This window comes from Buteo buteo, chromosome 1 (assembly GCF_964188355.1).
Source record: "Buteo buteo chromosome 1, bButBut1.hap1.1, whole genome shotgun sequence".
Taxonomy (NCBI): Eukaryota; Metazoa; Chordata; class Aves; order Accipitriformes; family Accipitridae; genus Buteo; species Buteo buteo.
In genome coordinates, this window is record NC_134171.1 from 55652547 (window position 1) to 55667288 (window position 14742).

At 47.1% G+C, this 14742-nt stretch overlaps 1 protein-coding gene and 1 long non-coding RNA gene across 44 annotated transcripts in view; one reads left to right on the forward strand and one right to left on the reverse strand.

Moving 5' to 3' along the window:
• Positions 1–14742, reverse strand: part of LOC142032347 (alcohol dehydrogenase 1-like) — a 330614-nt gene that overhangs the window by 168158 nt on the left and 147714 nt on the right. For 40 of the 43 annotated variants that reach the window (XM_075031193.1, XM_075031006.1, XM_075031212.1 and 37 more), the window contains 4 exons: positions 10217–10518; positions 10028–10080; positions 9541–9659; positions 9021–9183 (listed from right to left, as the gene is read on the reverse strand). The gene's annotated coding sequence lies outside the window, so the exon portion shown is untranslated. Of the gene's footprint in view, positions 1–9020; positions 9184–9540; positions 9731–10027; positions 10081–10216; positions 10519–14742 lie in introns of all 43 variants that reach the window. The other 3 variants (XM_075031103.1, XM_075031256.1, XM_075031019.1) reach the window with 3 other exon arrangements.
• On the forward strand, positions 12004–14328 carry LOC142032712 (uncharacterized). Its single transcript, XR_012650960.1, has 2 exons — positions 12004–12406; positions 13129–14328. It is a non-coding gene; the product is annotated as an uncharacterized LOC142032712 (long non-coding RNA).

Below are 14742 nucleotides of genomic sequence, written 5' to 3' on the forward strand. Positions count from 1 at the left end.
GTTGAGGGACCACACAGATAGCCTGGACAACTGCCCTGGCAAGCACAAAGAGAAATGCGAGCATAACGTGATTTTGTTCCAAAAGTACCCACTGCTCCTGTTTCCTGTTTCTAAGAGAAGCATTTCATCCAAAAAAGCCATTACCTTGATTTCAATCCACTAAGCATCTTTACCTGTCCTCAGCAATGAATAATCAGGTTGGTAACGTAAAGGTTAGCAGCATTAAATTCTTTACAAGGTACAACTAGAACTATTTTGCCAAGACACCTGTCTGGGATTTCTTTTAAGCTAAAATAATTTCCCTCAAGCTAAAATAATTTCTTCCTCTTTCCTTCTGTGCTCACGAGTGTACCGTAAGTGCCAGAGACAGGTTGTCACAATTTTTTTCTCTATTTCACTCTCATTTAAATAATTCTTGTACCTTTCCAGGAGCAACATATTGCACAATGCAGCATTTAATAAGAGTAACCTGGTGCTCTAAAAACACCATGCTGCTCTGCTGGATGCTAGATCTAGCTGTGATTACTCTGCCTATACCTGAAAGGAATACAGTCAAAATCAGTTTGCCATTTGCATCAGCAGACAAAACAGGGATTCTAGGGATTGGCTTTTGTTTCAAGAAGCTGACCCTGTAGGTTTGCACAAAGACATCTTTCTGGCAGCAGCTGAAGGCAAATTGCTGGTACACAGCCAGATTTATACTGCAGAAGGCATAGAAGGATCATGAAGGGGAAAAAAAATCTCTGCTGAGTTTTTTGGGGACAGTTAGAATAAGTAGATATTTCATCAGGATTGGTATTGGTAGCTGATGAATCTGTAGCATTCGCTACATATCAAGGTGCCATGCTTAGATCACTGGTCGGCCCGGACCAGGGAAAGAGACAGATAACACACACAGTGTGAGCGCCAACTTCCGCCTTTTATTGCGCAGTTAATTCCTTTTATACTAACAAGGGGAGGCGGGGTTACAGGTACATCACAAGGCTGCGACTAACCCTCTAACTTTCCGTGACATCGCGAGATCTTCCGAACGCCGAACCCTACATCTCTCCCCTCCCTATGACGAGTTGTCTTCTATTGTTATGAACAATTCCACACAAAGAAATAACTATATAAAGTACTATGAGTATAAACATATCTCTACAACTAATTTAAAACACTCTATCTTAAACACCCGTAAATGTCCCATTTACCCTGCAGAGCAAAGAGCTCCTTTACAGAAATTCACACAAGAGGTAGATTGAAAGTTAAGGCTTGGAAAGAATTACTTCTATTACTCTATAAGGTTTATCATTGGTGCGCTGATGTTAAGGCTTGATGTCTGAGGCACCTAGATTCCTGGCTGCGAGCTCCGACAGTCGGATCCCATAACGGCACGTATTGATGGACTCTGAGAAGGATGTCATCTGGATACCCAAGGTGTCACAAGCCAGGACAGGATGACAGCAATCTGTAAGAAAACTCAAACACTACGAGGTTAAGGCAGGACGAATCATACGACTAGGAACCCATTTCAGTAGCCCTTCAGGTGTTTGTATACAGGCATACCCTCGCTCATGCTATGTTTAATCAAAGTATGCTTAACACACTTTTTACCTAAAGGAAGTTCTACATACAATTACTGGCTTTATCAATAAGTGGATTCCGCACTGACTCACAGCATTCTTTAAGTTCTCAAGGACTTTCCAGTGAAACGCCTTTTTTTTTTTTCTTTCTTTTTTTACTCCCCTCCAATGCCTCTCCCTCTCGTCTGCAGAGGCTATTGCGCCGCAGGCAATGGCTCAGCCACCACAGGCTCAACAGGCAAAGGCCCAGCAGGCAAAGGCGCAGCCTGCACAGGCTCAGCAGGCAAAAACTCAGCCTGCATAGGCTCGGCAGGCAAAAACTCAGCCTGCTCTCCCCGCAAAGGTGCCTGATTTCCCTCGCCAGGGGGTGGTTCCCCCTCTACCACAGTTTTTAACCCTCGCAGCTTCCTGATTTCCCCCTCCGAGGGTGTTCTTTCCTCCCATTCCTTCACCTGACAGTATAAATCTCCCTTAACATCCCTGCCTGGAACCCAGTCCAGGAGGCACTCCCCGAATCCCCCCGAACCAGCCGCCGCAACCCCCCATGGACACTGCAGAGGGGGCACATCCGTCCCCGCTGGTGCCGTCCCTACAGGAAAACCCTCCATCTCTGCCGCACCCTCCGTGCCCACGCCCTTGGTCAGAGATGGCCCGCTCTGTGAGCCCCGCTCCTCGGCCGCCCACTCCGTCTGAGTGTGACTCCCTGTCCCCGGGGCACTGCCTCCCGCTGCTCCTGAGGCGGCGCTTCATCCGCGGCTCGCTCCGCAGACCAGCACTCCGCAGCCTTCCGTCCTGCCGCAACCACTCCCCCCCCCCCCACTTTTCCCCAACTTTGCAATCGTTCAGCAACTCCGCGCTCACCTGCGAGCACCGACGGGAGCAACAGCTCCCGAATCTCTCCCCAATTTGGGGGACTTAATACTTCTTTGAGAGAGCCCATCCCTCCCCGGCCCAGCACCCATTAGATGCATTCGCCCGTGGGGCCCCTCCTAATCGTTCCGCGGGCACCCACCTCATCAGCCAACACTTTCAACACCTCAATCAACTGCGCAAAAAGTCAGTCCCATAGTATGTTATCATTTTAATAAGGCCATTCATGCCAGTTCTAGTGCTACCAGCATTTACTATTGTTTGTAACTCTACTGGAGGAGTGGGTGAAGAGTAATCTTACGTAAGAATGAGAAGGAAAAAGAAGAAACCTCCAAAGCAACCCTCTCCTTTTCGAAGTGGTGTCCAAGGAGGCTTCTTTGCTAATGAGTGGATGTGCTTCTCATCTGCTTATGGAACAAAGCCAAACTTGCTGAGGTGGAAGGACTAGGATACAGCGAAGCGTGCTTGGCCCAGTTGTGGCTGTGCTAAGCAGCAAGGCGACAGTACACAGAAATTAGTCACTCAGACCTCAGCGCACTCAGGTTTGGTGCAGGGTGGAAAAACGTGCTCTCCCAGTGGAGCTCTGGGCTGCTGTGGGCTGGGGGGAGGCAGAAAGCAAACGTAACATGTCTCTCTGATGTCCTTAAGCCCTTTGAAAATGAGGTAAGGGAACTCCTGAATTCCCCCCTAAACATCCAGATCAGCGAGTGGGAACTTTAATAACATTTCTACCTTCACTTTTCAGAGAAAGACTTTGCGTCCAGTCTGATACATTCAGAGATGACTGACAAAGCTGTGCTGAATTCTAACGAAGGTACAGCAGAGAACATGAGTAGCCAGAGTCCGCTAAAGCCTCTCCCTACTCTTCAGAAGGTTCCAGGAGGGGAAATGAATCAGTCCAGGTAAAATCTGATGTGAGGTTGCTAGGATTAGGGATAAGCCAAACCTCAAAACCAGAAATTTCTGTTTTCTCCTCCCATGAAAAATGCAACTTTGTGACTGAAGTTTGTCATGCACAGCCTTCATCAAAAGTGCTCCTCGCTACAAACAACCCCACACTTTTGGATACAAATTGAGTTATTACAGGAACATCACAAAATTTTAGGAGCACTTGAAACCCCTTTGAGAAAAACCTCCCATATATTGCAGTGCACAGTTTATACCAGTTGTAAAGTTAGACGTTCTCTTTTTTTCACTCAGGTCTTCGGCTAAAGAATCAGGGGCCAGTCGAAAAGTGAAACAGAGTAAGTAATGGAAATTATAAATGTTAAGACACATGTGTCTAGGACGCTAGTCTGTAGGGTTCAATTACATGGAACTTAGTTATCGGGCCTGAAAGTAGCTCATGGTCACAAGAATGTTCCAGGATTTTCCAAAGAGCATCGGGCTGGTGTACGGCAAGGCCATCGTTGCCTCCGCGGGGACGCCCACATAAAGCTGACAGCCACTGATTGCTGGGCTGAGTTTGCGGAGCAAGACCGCTCAAGAATGTACAAGATGGTCCATCCTTGTATGTTGCAATGTGTTTAAAAATTAATTGATAGATCAAGTAAGGCTGTGTTAATTGAAACAAAAAAAAATAAAAAAGGGGGAGATGTAGGGTTCAGTTGTATGGAACTTAGTTATCGGGCCTGAAAGTAGCTCATGGTCACAAGAATGTTCCAGACGCCTTTAGAAGGCTTTGAACAGACTAAACAAGAAGATAGAAAAAGAAAGATCCCAGTTAGAAAAACACAATACTGGCACTCCCAAGAAACACCACTGTCACCTCTTTGTGTCCCTTCTGAAGCACACAGAGGCAACAAAGGTCAGTCCCATAGTACGTTATCATTTTAATAAGGCCATTCATGCCAGTTCTAGTGCTACCAGCATTTACTATTGTTTGTAACTCTACTGGAGGAGTGGGTGAAGAGTAATCTTACGTAAGAATGAGAAGGAAAAAGAAGAAACCTCCAAAGCAACCCTCTCCTTTTCGAAGTGGTGTCCAAGGAGGCTTCTTTGCTAATGAGTGGATGTGCTTCTCGTCTGCTTATGGAACAAAGCCAAACCAGTCTAACATAATCCTAAGCCTATCCTGATAATATACAGCTTCCTTTTTTCAAAATGTTTTCCAGAAAGGGAGAAAGAATGTCATTTGCTTTCAAGGCTGAGGAACAGAGGTCCAGGACAAGCAGACAGGCTGCTCCCAGGGAAGAACTCCAACTGAGAAAGTGCTATGGAAAGAAGAGACCATCCTGCCTTCACACTCTCATCAGAAGTCTGACCTGTGCCACAGCCACCCCAAACAACAGATATCCCCCTTTCCAGTGGAGCCCCCCCCCCCCCATTCAGAGCCACTTAAGCATCTCCCAGTCACTATCACATACAGAAATATGTATTCTTAGCAGTTATGTTATAAAGATATCTGTTCAGACTCCCTGTTAAAATAATTTTATGCTCATTATATTTAGTCCTCAAGCAATTCAACCAAACCATGCTGCAGAGGTACATGAGAAGTGCGCTAAATGAAAAAAAGGACAGAGGCAACACTTTTGGGCACCGGATTCATTGTTTTGTGTGACTCAGCCAGGCCTGCACAAAGAGCTCTTGTGTGCAGACTTGACTCTACAGTCACAGACATACTGGGGTAAGAAGAGGGGCACACACACATTATCTGCAGAGATGCACATCAAGCCCTAGGCACTGGAAGAAAAAAGACCCTGGATTTTCAAAATCTGGCCTGCAGACTAACTGCAGATGTCTGCCTCACAGCAAGCTAAAATTTGCTTCCATAGTTCTCATCGTTAGCAGAGAAGAATCACAAACCGTAGTATCCAATGGGGGGAGGAGGGGGAACATGGGACACGAATGGGACAGGATGACACCAAACAAACATTAAAACCACCATGCAAACCTCAAGCCACCAAAACAGAGGCCAACAATGACAGAAACACATCTGGCCCTTTTTCAGGCCTCGTGAGTGAACTGTGAAAGGAGGAGAATCGGGGTTTATCTGTTTTAAACATATCTCTGTCAATCTCTTCTCACAAAACCAAAGAAAGGTGATAAATCGACCCTACTTCCATTTATTTTCCAGAGCAAGATTATTCAGTGCAGACAGGCTCATTCAAAACATCTGGCTGTTTGATGGGCAAGGAGAAAAATCCTGTTAGCACAGCGTTAAGGAAAGAGGAGCTTAGCTCAGAGCAGAGCTCAGTATACTCTTTCCAAGAGCCCCTGCCTTCACTTCAAATCACGTCTACTGCAGTAACAACTACCACCTCCATTCCCATTTCCCACTGCAGGAGAGGGCTATGCTAAGACCTGGGGGACAATCTCAGCTCTGCTTTCCCTTGGTGCTCACTCACTGCTGCACATGCCTAGCCATGCTAGAGCACCAGATGAAGCAGGCTGGGGGGCTTGAAGTAACCTGTAGCCGCAAATCAATGAACGGAGTATTTGTGAATGGCCAGCAGAAGGCTGGTCACCCAGAATGGTCGTGACACAGGTCCACTTGCCAACTCAGACCACAGATGCAGAAACTCACTTCTACAAAACGATTTAATGGGTATCAGTTTAGCAGATATGTAATTCCTATACAGCTGTGCAAGAGTATGAGCCTGCAGGCCATGGCAAATGGGAGCAGAGCTTCAAGCAAGAGAGGAGCTGGCAGTGCTTTGAAACTTCCCTTGTGTCTTAGGTGTAAACATTACAAAGTCAGCTGGAAACTAAACCGGAAACCAAGTGAACTGGAAACCAAACAGCAGGGTTGAGTGACTACACGCTGACCGAGTTGTGGTAATGACTTAGTGAATGGGGCAGATACTTGACCAAAAGCTTTTGGGCCATACTCAGATTGCCTTAATTCCATATAAATCTCTGTCCTTAGTGTTTCTTATCAGCTGTCTCTCAGCATCATGCTGCATTAGCTGAGCCTGAAAAACTTAATTATGCCTCAGAGGCTCACTGCCAAACAGAACCAAAATTAACGCAACCACGTTAACATAGTCTTGCAACAGCACGGTTGCATTTCCTTCATGAAGCTGATAGGTTACTGAGCAAACATGTTAGAGCCAGAAGGGTGACTGATAGTTTGCAAGGACAGTTACAATCGCATCTTCGCAGTCATTTCCCTTCCCAAAGCATCTGTTACTGTATTTGCTAGATGTCTGAAAATAAAGCTTCCTCAGGGGCACTTCACCCATCCTAGTTGTGGTGGGTTGACCCCGGCTGGACACCAGGTGCCCACCAAAGCCGCTCTATCGCTCCCCCCCACCAGCTGGACAGGGGAGAGAAAATATAGCAAAAGGCTTGTGGGTCGAGATAAGGACAGGGAGATCACTCAGCAATTACTGTCACAGGCAAAACAGACTCAACTTGGGGAAAATTAATTTCATTCATTACCAATCAAAATCAGAGTACGATAATGAGAAATAAAACCAAACCTTAAAACACCTTCCCCCACCCCTCCCTTCTTCCCGGGCACAGCTTCACTTCTGAATTCTCTACCTCCTCCCCCCTCCAGCAGCACAGGGAGACAGGGAATGGGGGTTGGGGTCAGTTCATCACACGTGGTCTCTGCTGCCCCTTCCTCCTCAGGGGCAGGACTTCTCACAGCCTTCCCCTGCTCCACCGTGGGGTCCCTCCCATGGGAGACAGTCCCCCACAAACTTCTCCAATAGGAAGCCTTCCCGTGGGGTGCAGTCCTTCTGGAACAGATTGCTCCAGCATGGGTCCCCCGCCGGGTCACAAGTCCTGCCAGAAAACCTGCTCCAGCGTGGGCTTCTCGCCCCATGGGGCCACAGGTCCTGCCAGGAGCCTACTCCAGCGCAGGCTTCCCACGGGGTCACAGCCTCCTTCGGGCATCCACCTGCTCCGGCGTGGGGTCCTCCACGGGCTGCAGGTGGATATCTGCTCCACCGTGGACCTCCATGGGCTGCAGGGCGACAACCTGCCTCACCATGGTCTTCCCCACGGGCTGCAGAGGAATCTCCGCTCTGTCACCTGGAGCACGACCTCCCCCTCCTTCTTCACTGACCTGGGCATCTGCAGGGTCGTTTCTCTCACATATTCTCTTTCCCGGCTGCGACTGGTGTCGCGCAGGTTGCTTTTTCCTTTCCCCTTCTTAAATCTCTTCTCCCAGAGGCGCTACCACTGTCACTAATGGGCTCAGCCTTGGCCAGCAGGGGGTCCATCTTGGAGCTGGCTGGCGTTGGCCCCGTCAGACATAGGGGAAGCTTCTAGCAGCTTCTCACAGAAGCCACCTCTGTAGCCCACCCCGCTACCAAAACCTTGCCATGCAAACTCAATACACTAGTAGTAAAGGAAGAACAAGGTTATGTTCAATGTGTGAATCTCAAGATCAGAATTAAAGTCCTTTATGTTGGGAAGTCTCTCAGATACGTAGTAACCTGTCAATCCATCCTGAACTTTGCCATTCCCCAATACAAATGCTGCCCAGTCACGTTTTCACCCTAAGCTTAAGCTGTGTATGTGTCCTCCGACGCCTTCCTTGATCCTACCTGCCTGCTTTATCAGTGACCTGGATTCTTTAGCAGGAGATGCTGAAGCAGATTCTTACAGTCACGTCAGGGTGCAGCAGGGATGGAGAAACTCTTCAGGCTACTCTGGCAAGGCAGCTGCATTTCTATGTCCTTTAATAAAATTAGATGCCCTATCTTCTGAACTATCACTTGTCCCTACCCCCAACAGCTGGGAGTCTGCTGTCTTTAGGATCTGTCTGCTGTTACTGAGAAGGTTTGGATAGTACACCAATTTAAATGGTCATGCATCCACGTCAAGTATTTCTAAATGTTTCATGAAGTGCTCAGCTTGCAAACCAACATTCCTCTGCAAGTATTTATTTCTGTCCTCCTTCAGAGAGGTTATGCTGTCACTGCAGATCTGGCCTATTCAATAAACACGTAAAATCTTTGCATTGTGCAGTGAACACAGAAATGAGTTATGCACTTTATCGTGATAACTAAATATGGGCAAGTCTTCAGAGCTCTCAGAAAAAAATCAAAGAACTGAGCTCAGGCAGCTGTGCCACCATTTAAAGCAATTTCATTAAGCAGTTAAGAAAAAGAATAAAATGCATTAGGTTAACATCAACTATTACCAACTCTACCAACTACCTCTCGTGTGACTGAGAGGAAAAGCTCGGTATCCTCCTAATGCTCAAAATTCTTATTTCCACACATACTTACTAACATGGCTGGGAGCCTTAGGTCCACTTTGAAAGAGAAAGTAACTTGATGGGGCACTTGCAGCCCCTCTAGCAAAACCATTCTGAGGCAGAACTGTGCGTAGCTTCATGGTGAACATACGGCACAAACTGTTTCTATATTCCTGTTTTTGGAATCAAACCAACTTACCGCATCTCCATGAAGGCAAACAAAAATCTTTGGCAAGCTTATATAAATGTACATTCCAAACCCTAAAAAATTCAGCAACTGACCTAAGCAGGTCTGGGAGTCACCACAATCTGAAACATGCTAAGTGTCCTCCACAAGCTGCTCTCCAGTTTTTGCGCTCTGACGTTGCATCAGCACTGTCACTGGAGAACCTTTCAACATTTGTACGTGAAGAGTAAGTTTCTTTTACCTTTAGCACCATCAGGTCATCAAAGCTGCAGTCCACAATGAGGCGAAGTGTACTAGGAACAACTTCCCTTCGCATACGCTTTCTGTCATTCACTTCACTACTGGAGTCCGATTTTGACTGACGTTCAAGTTTTCTCTTCTGGCGTTTTTCTTTTCGTTTCTGCCTAAAGAGACAAACAAACAAATACATCTTCAAAAAGTGCTGCCAAATCTGCTGAGGCACGTGTTATGCACACAAATGCATACTTCTACGATCAAGGTGGTTGTCCCATGACCGTGGTAGTTTAAACTTATCCTGTTGCTTCCATTTGTGCTAGGCTGATACCAGCATGAAACACACCCCCCATCTTTGTGAAGTTCTGTATATACCTACAAAGACAGACATCTGACACAAATTCAACGAAGTCAATAGTGGGAGCTGCGTGGATTTACGGGTGCTCCGAGTCAGGTCTCATAACAGAAACAACCAAAAAGATTGCCAAAATTGCACTATCGGAATCGGAATGTGGAAGGCAATTTACCTCCTGTTTCAAGTTTTTCAAAAGACTTCTGAAACAGTTGTTTCTTCCCTCTGGTCCCCTGACGGGAGCAGGCAGTTGGGAGATCAAATTTCGGAGACAGCAACTTTAACAGCCACTCTCTGGGGGAGGAACACTTTGCATTCAGCAGGACAAGGATAAACCACCACCAGCCCATTTGCAGATAAGGTTTCTCTCAACAAAATAAAACAGAAGCTCATCATCTTCCAAAACTATTTTAACAGGTTGTAAGTCAACATAACTTACAGCAGAGCATTTCATGTGTCAAAAGAAATTTTTTTTAGTCACTGACTTTGTAAGATTCACCAAGTCTGACAGCACTGGGGAAAGAGGACGCAGCCCATTCAGAAAGGGACAAAGCCACATGTTACTTCTCCCCTCCGACAAACCAAAAACATGCAAGTTTGAATCCCTCCCGACATCCTCTTCAAGTTGAGGAACACTTCTAGTATGAAGAGAGAATGCTTACCTTTATAGCTTCTTCATATGCAGATGGAGTAGCCTGTGACTACTGCTTTAAACCTGGCATGGGAGAAAACTAGTTCAACTGCCTTGATTTGCTAAAGCAATCCACACGCAAATTCTGCTGACACATCATTATTATTATTAGCACTCAATACTACACATGATCCTGCAAAAGCTATTTTGCAAACCACACCTCTGTAGATCTTTCTGTTCTTCCCACTGTTTCTGCTTCAACAGCTTCTTCCTTTGCCTCTTGGACATGGGCTCAAGGCATTCTTCCTTGTCTGAGCCTGCCTCCTGTCTCTCTACCGGACTGTCACTTGACTTCACCTTTCCTTCCACATCAGGAACTTCAGGAGACATGGTGTTTTCTGTTGGCACCTCTGGACTTTCTCTTGGTGTTTCTGATGACATTCGCTTTTGGCTGGGTTTCCTGACTTGTTCCTCAACACTTGATAAATATTTCACTGAAAGCAAGCTCTTCCCTCACCAATCCTGTAAGAAACAAAACAGTAGTATGAGTGTTATTAACAAGAAGTGCAATTAGAAAAAATATTACTCTACACCTACTGTAAACCTGAATAAAGAAAAAATAATAAGTACGAGATGGCCTTTTCTTGTTTAAAGCTAGGTTAGTGCCTCTGCAAACAGTAACATGTAAAATACCAGAGAGATTATAATCTGTATTCAGATCCCGTCTAAAACTCTGCCTGCTACATTGCAGCTATTCAACAGTTTCCAATTAGAAACTCTGTGAAAACACAACGGCATAAAAGCAGGGAATCACACTGGATTAAACATAAAAGAAAAACCATCAGCAGTACTATTATGTGTACACAAACTATTTTCAAACATAGAAACAGAAAAAATCAAAGAGGTTATCTTGTGATAGAACTAAAGCCATTTGGGGGGAAAAAAAAAGGTGAACAAGCTGTACACCTTCAAAATTAATTTTTATTTCTTCTGAGAACCAAAGACACTGGCCAACCACTGATGCTGGCCACTGTCAGTGGTCAAAACACAGCAAGTAAGGGGATGAACAGACTGAACTGTTAACTCAGCAAAACGTTCTGCATTCAAATCAGTTACAATTATACCCTCTCCTTTTCAATAACAAGTATTATTTTTTAATAGTAGCAGCTCCCCTGTGCTCAACAGCCGCGTAGTTTTCTACAGATAACTACTTCACTGGAGAAGGCTGCGCTGACAGAGCCAACATGCAGAAAAAACAATCCCCTGGCTTCTTCAGTAACAGAAGAGCTGGAAAACCACACGAAACGCCAGAAAACCAGACGTGTTTCAGCTAACACGCCCCAGTTTCCCTCCCTGGGGGTGTTACGACCTTAAGGCCCAGGGAGCCGAGATGGTTGTGGGTGCCAAACGGCACGGCCTGGCGCGGCACAGGTGCGTCTGCAGCCGCCACAGCGTGCACGCCCCGCGGATACCGAGCTCTATACGTACATCTGTGTACGTATATATACACCCATATACACACATACATCTATATACAGACACGTATCTATGTATACACACATTATATATATAGAAACACACGCGTTATTTTTGCTCACGCGCCGAAGTACCTCATAAGTCCACAGGACCGGCCACCTCCGCCCACAAGGGCCCGGGGAAGGGCCGCGACCCGCCCGCCACAGGCGGCAGCGACAGCCGGGAGTGGGGAGGGGGTGTCACGCTCCCCAGGCCGCCATTTTCCCCGCCTTCCCTCAGAGGAAAGCCGAGCCCGAACCCCAGCTCCCGTCCCGCCCCACCCCCTCCCACACCAAGGGGTAACGGACGCGGCGGGGGAGGGAAGGGGGGGCTGTAACGTACCCGCGAGCCGCCCCACGCGCAGCGCCGGGGGGAGGAGGGGTGGGGAAGGGGCGGGTGATGGGAGGAGGGGGAGGAGCAACGGCTCCGCCACGCGCGCCTCCCCTCCCCTCCCCGCCCGCCACGACTTCAGATCCCGGCGAGCAACGGGCGGCGGTCACGTGGCGCTAACGGACAGCGCCCCGGCGCTGAGGGGAAGCGCCGCGCCGCGCCGCGCCACGCCACGCAGATAGCGAGTGAGCGCGAGTTTCGGCGAGTTTCCCCTCTCCTGCCCGCGGAGCGTCCGGTAGCCGTGTCGGGACCCGTCCCGGCCGGTTGCGCAGGCAGGGGGGGAGCTGGCCTCGCCCGTTTGCGCTGATCGCTCTGTTCTCAGTCAGCTCTGGCGTCAGCTGGAACAGCTGCCAGTCAAATAGGAAAGGAACAAACAACCACCGTAACAAAAGCACTCGAGGATCAGTCGCAGTTTGGGAGGGTTTCTCGGTTTTGCATCATCCCTTACAACAGCGGCTGACAAGCCGAGGTCGGCTGCCAGTGGCGGCCACCGGCCCACGGCAGGGTGAGTGGACGTGGGTGCCGTGGCCAGGCTTTAGGGGCCTTTAGAGCCTGCCCTTGCAGGCTTTTGCTTTACTTATTAATCTGTCTTTATCTCAACCCATGAGTTTCCTCACTTCTACTCTTCTAATTTTCTCACCCATCCCACTGGGGGGGGGGGGGGGGGGAGTGAGCGAGTGGCTGTGTGGGGCTTAGCTGCTGGCTGGGGTTAAACCACGGCAGATGTCCAAAGGATCAGGGACATGAAACGCTGCAGGTGCTCATTAGTATGAAGTGCAGAGATAAAATGGAGCAGCAGGTAAGATCCAGAGCTAGCATGCAGGGCAGGTCACATGAAACCTGTTCAAACAGCTTAGGCACCATATCTGAAGGTTATACAAACGTGCATGACAGGGCAATGGAGCTGCATTAAGCAAGCACGGGATGATGACATCCAGTTTTGTGAGGAGGTAAACAAAGACTTGCAGAAATAAACACCAATACATTCCCAGAACACCCAGAAAATAAGTAAATTGCTCAGGGGACGATGCCTCATTGATTTTAGTAAGCTCAAGAACAAAAGCCAAAGGTGGAAGCTGCTGCAAATTAGCCAGACACCAGTTATGAAAGTTTATGGGTTTAGAGCAAGTATTAAAAAAATCTGAAGAGGAAAATAATATCTAAGGAGAGTACTGAATCAAGTATGAACACCCCCTTTTTAAATAATGCCTTTTATCTTCCTTTTAGGTCTCTGAAAAATCACAGCCAAGTGAAAAACGAGAATAACAAAGCACATCTTGCACTACTTGAAGTAAAAAAGGAACAAAAGGGAATGAGTATGAATCAACGGTTTTATTATATACTGGCTTTAGGAGTGTCAGTAGCAGACGCTGTTGTTCCAGCTAACAGAGCTACCTTCTTGGAAGAGAGACAATTAAGCTATACATTTCAAAGATGGGCCAAATTTTAGTCAGCCTTAGATTTGGAAGTCATACTGAAGTTCATCTCTACCTTCCAGAGTAACTTATCACAAGAAGAATGTGTGCTAACTCAAAGCTTATTTTAAAATCCCCCTGCACAGTAAACGGATATTTTCCAATAATATGAACCAACAACCAACAGCAGCACGGTGAACCTATGATCTTCAGTGTGATTACCTAATGAGCTGCATGCTGGATCTATGACATATCCTGAGCAGTAAAAAGTTTTGTTTAAGTCAAAGAAATGCTGGAACTCTTCAAACTTATCTGACCTTATCCTCAAGCTCTAAGGATTTTAGGAATGCCATCTTCAAGATCTATTTTACAAATAGGTAAATGCATTGTTAATTCACACAAGCCACCCAGTGCAGAGGAGAATCTTCCTCTAGAAGTTCTGTGACAGCGCTCGCACTGAGGTACCACCGTAATGATTCAAAACAGACTAACCTCCAAATGTGTTGTTACAGCCATCCACATCACTGCAAAGTGTGCATCAGCAGCGTGACAGTACCCATAAACCAATACATGCTTACATCGTCATCCATCTATTGATTTTCAGCTAACTATGCATTTAAATAGCTGATACCTGATCTTTCTTGAAGCTGCCAACAGGAAGGTTCAGGTTATTAAGCAGTTTCAGGAAAGGGACAGATGTCAGTAGGTAACAATATTTCAAAGGCAAGCCCAACAGTCCTAGGCTGCACTTCAGGCTATTTTCTTTTTGAGTTCCTTGGCTCTGGGGCACAAAGAGTGGGCACAGCCAGTCTCCCAGCTGCAGCTGGCAGTCAAAGTGCCTCAAGACTGCCCTGAGCTGAGGTGCTGATGTGGCTTTTTGGAATAACTGGTCAGTGTGGATCCCCTTGGCCAGCTACAGCCCTGTGCAGCACGCCAGCTTGTACTGCAAAAAACCACCATCAGTGGCCAACTTCTTGACTGAAAGCCCCTAAGATGGGATTATTCAGAGAGGCTCTTTTCCACTCCGATAATTCAGATGCCCTCCTGCAAAGGCTAGAATCAAACACAGTTGCTCCATAAGCAAACATAGGGTCAATGAGCACATATGACACGGGACCCGAGTCTACGTGGAAACCAAATTAAAGATAGATTGACCTGAATCCAGGAAAAGGACAAGCAGGGGGCTAGTACACTAACCTGCAGTAGTACAGTGTTTGGGAAATTGCCACAGCACAGATGCAGATGAACGCTGCTGGGGTCCCTGACTTCAGGAATCTGGTAGATCTGTCACGGCCCACCCACAACCAGGGGGGCCGAGTCTCAGTGGGAAGGGAACGAGACAACAGGCTTACTTATGGCACCTTGCTGTGAGCTGCCTGTTGCATGCCACTAAAGTCAAGTTTGCCTATTTCATCCAGAAGGTTTG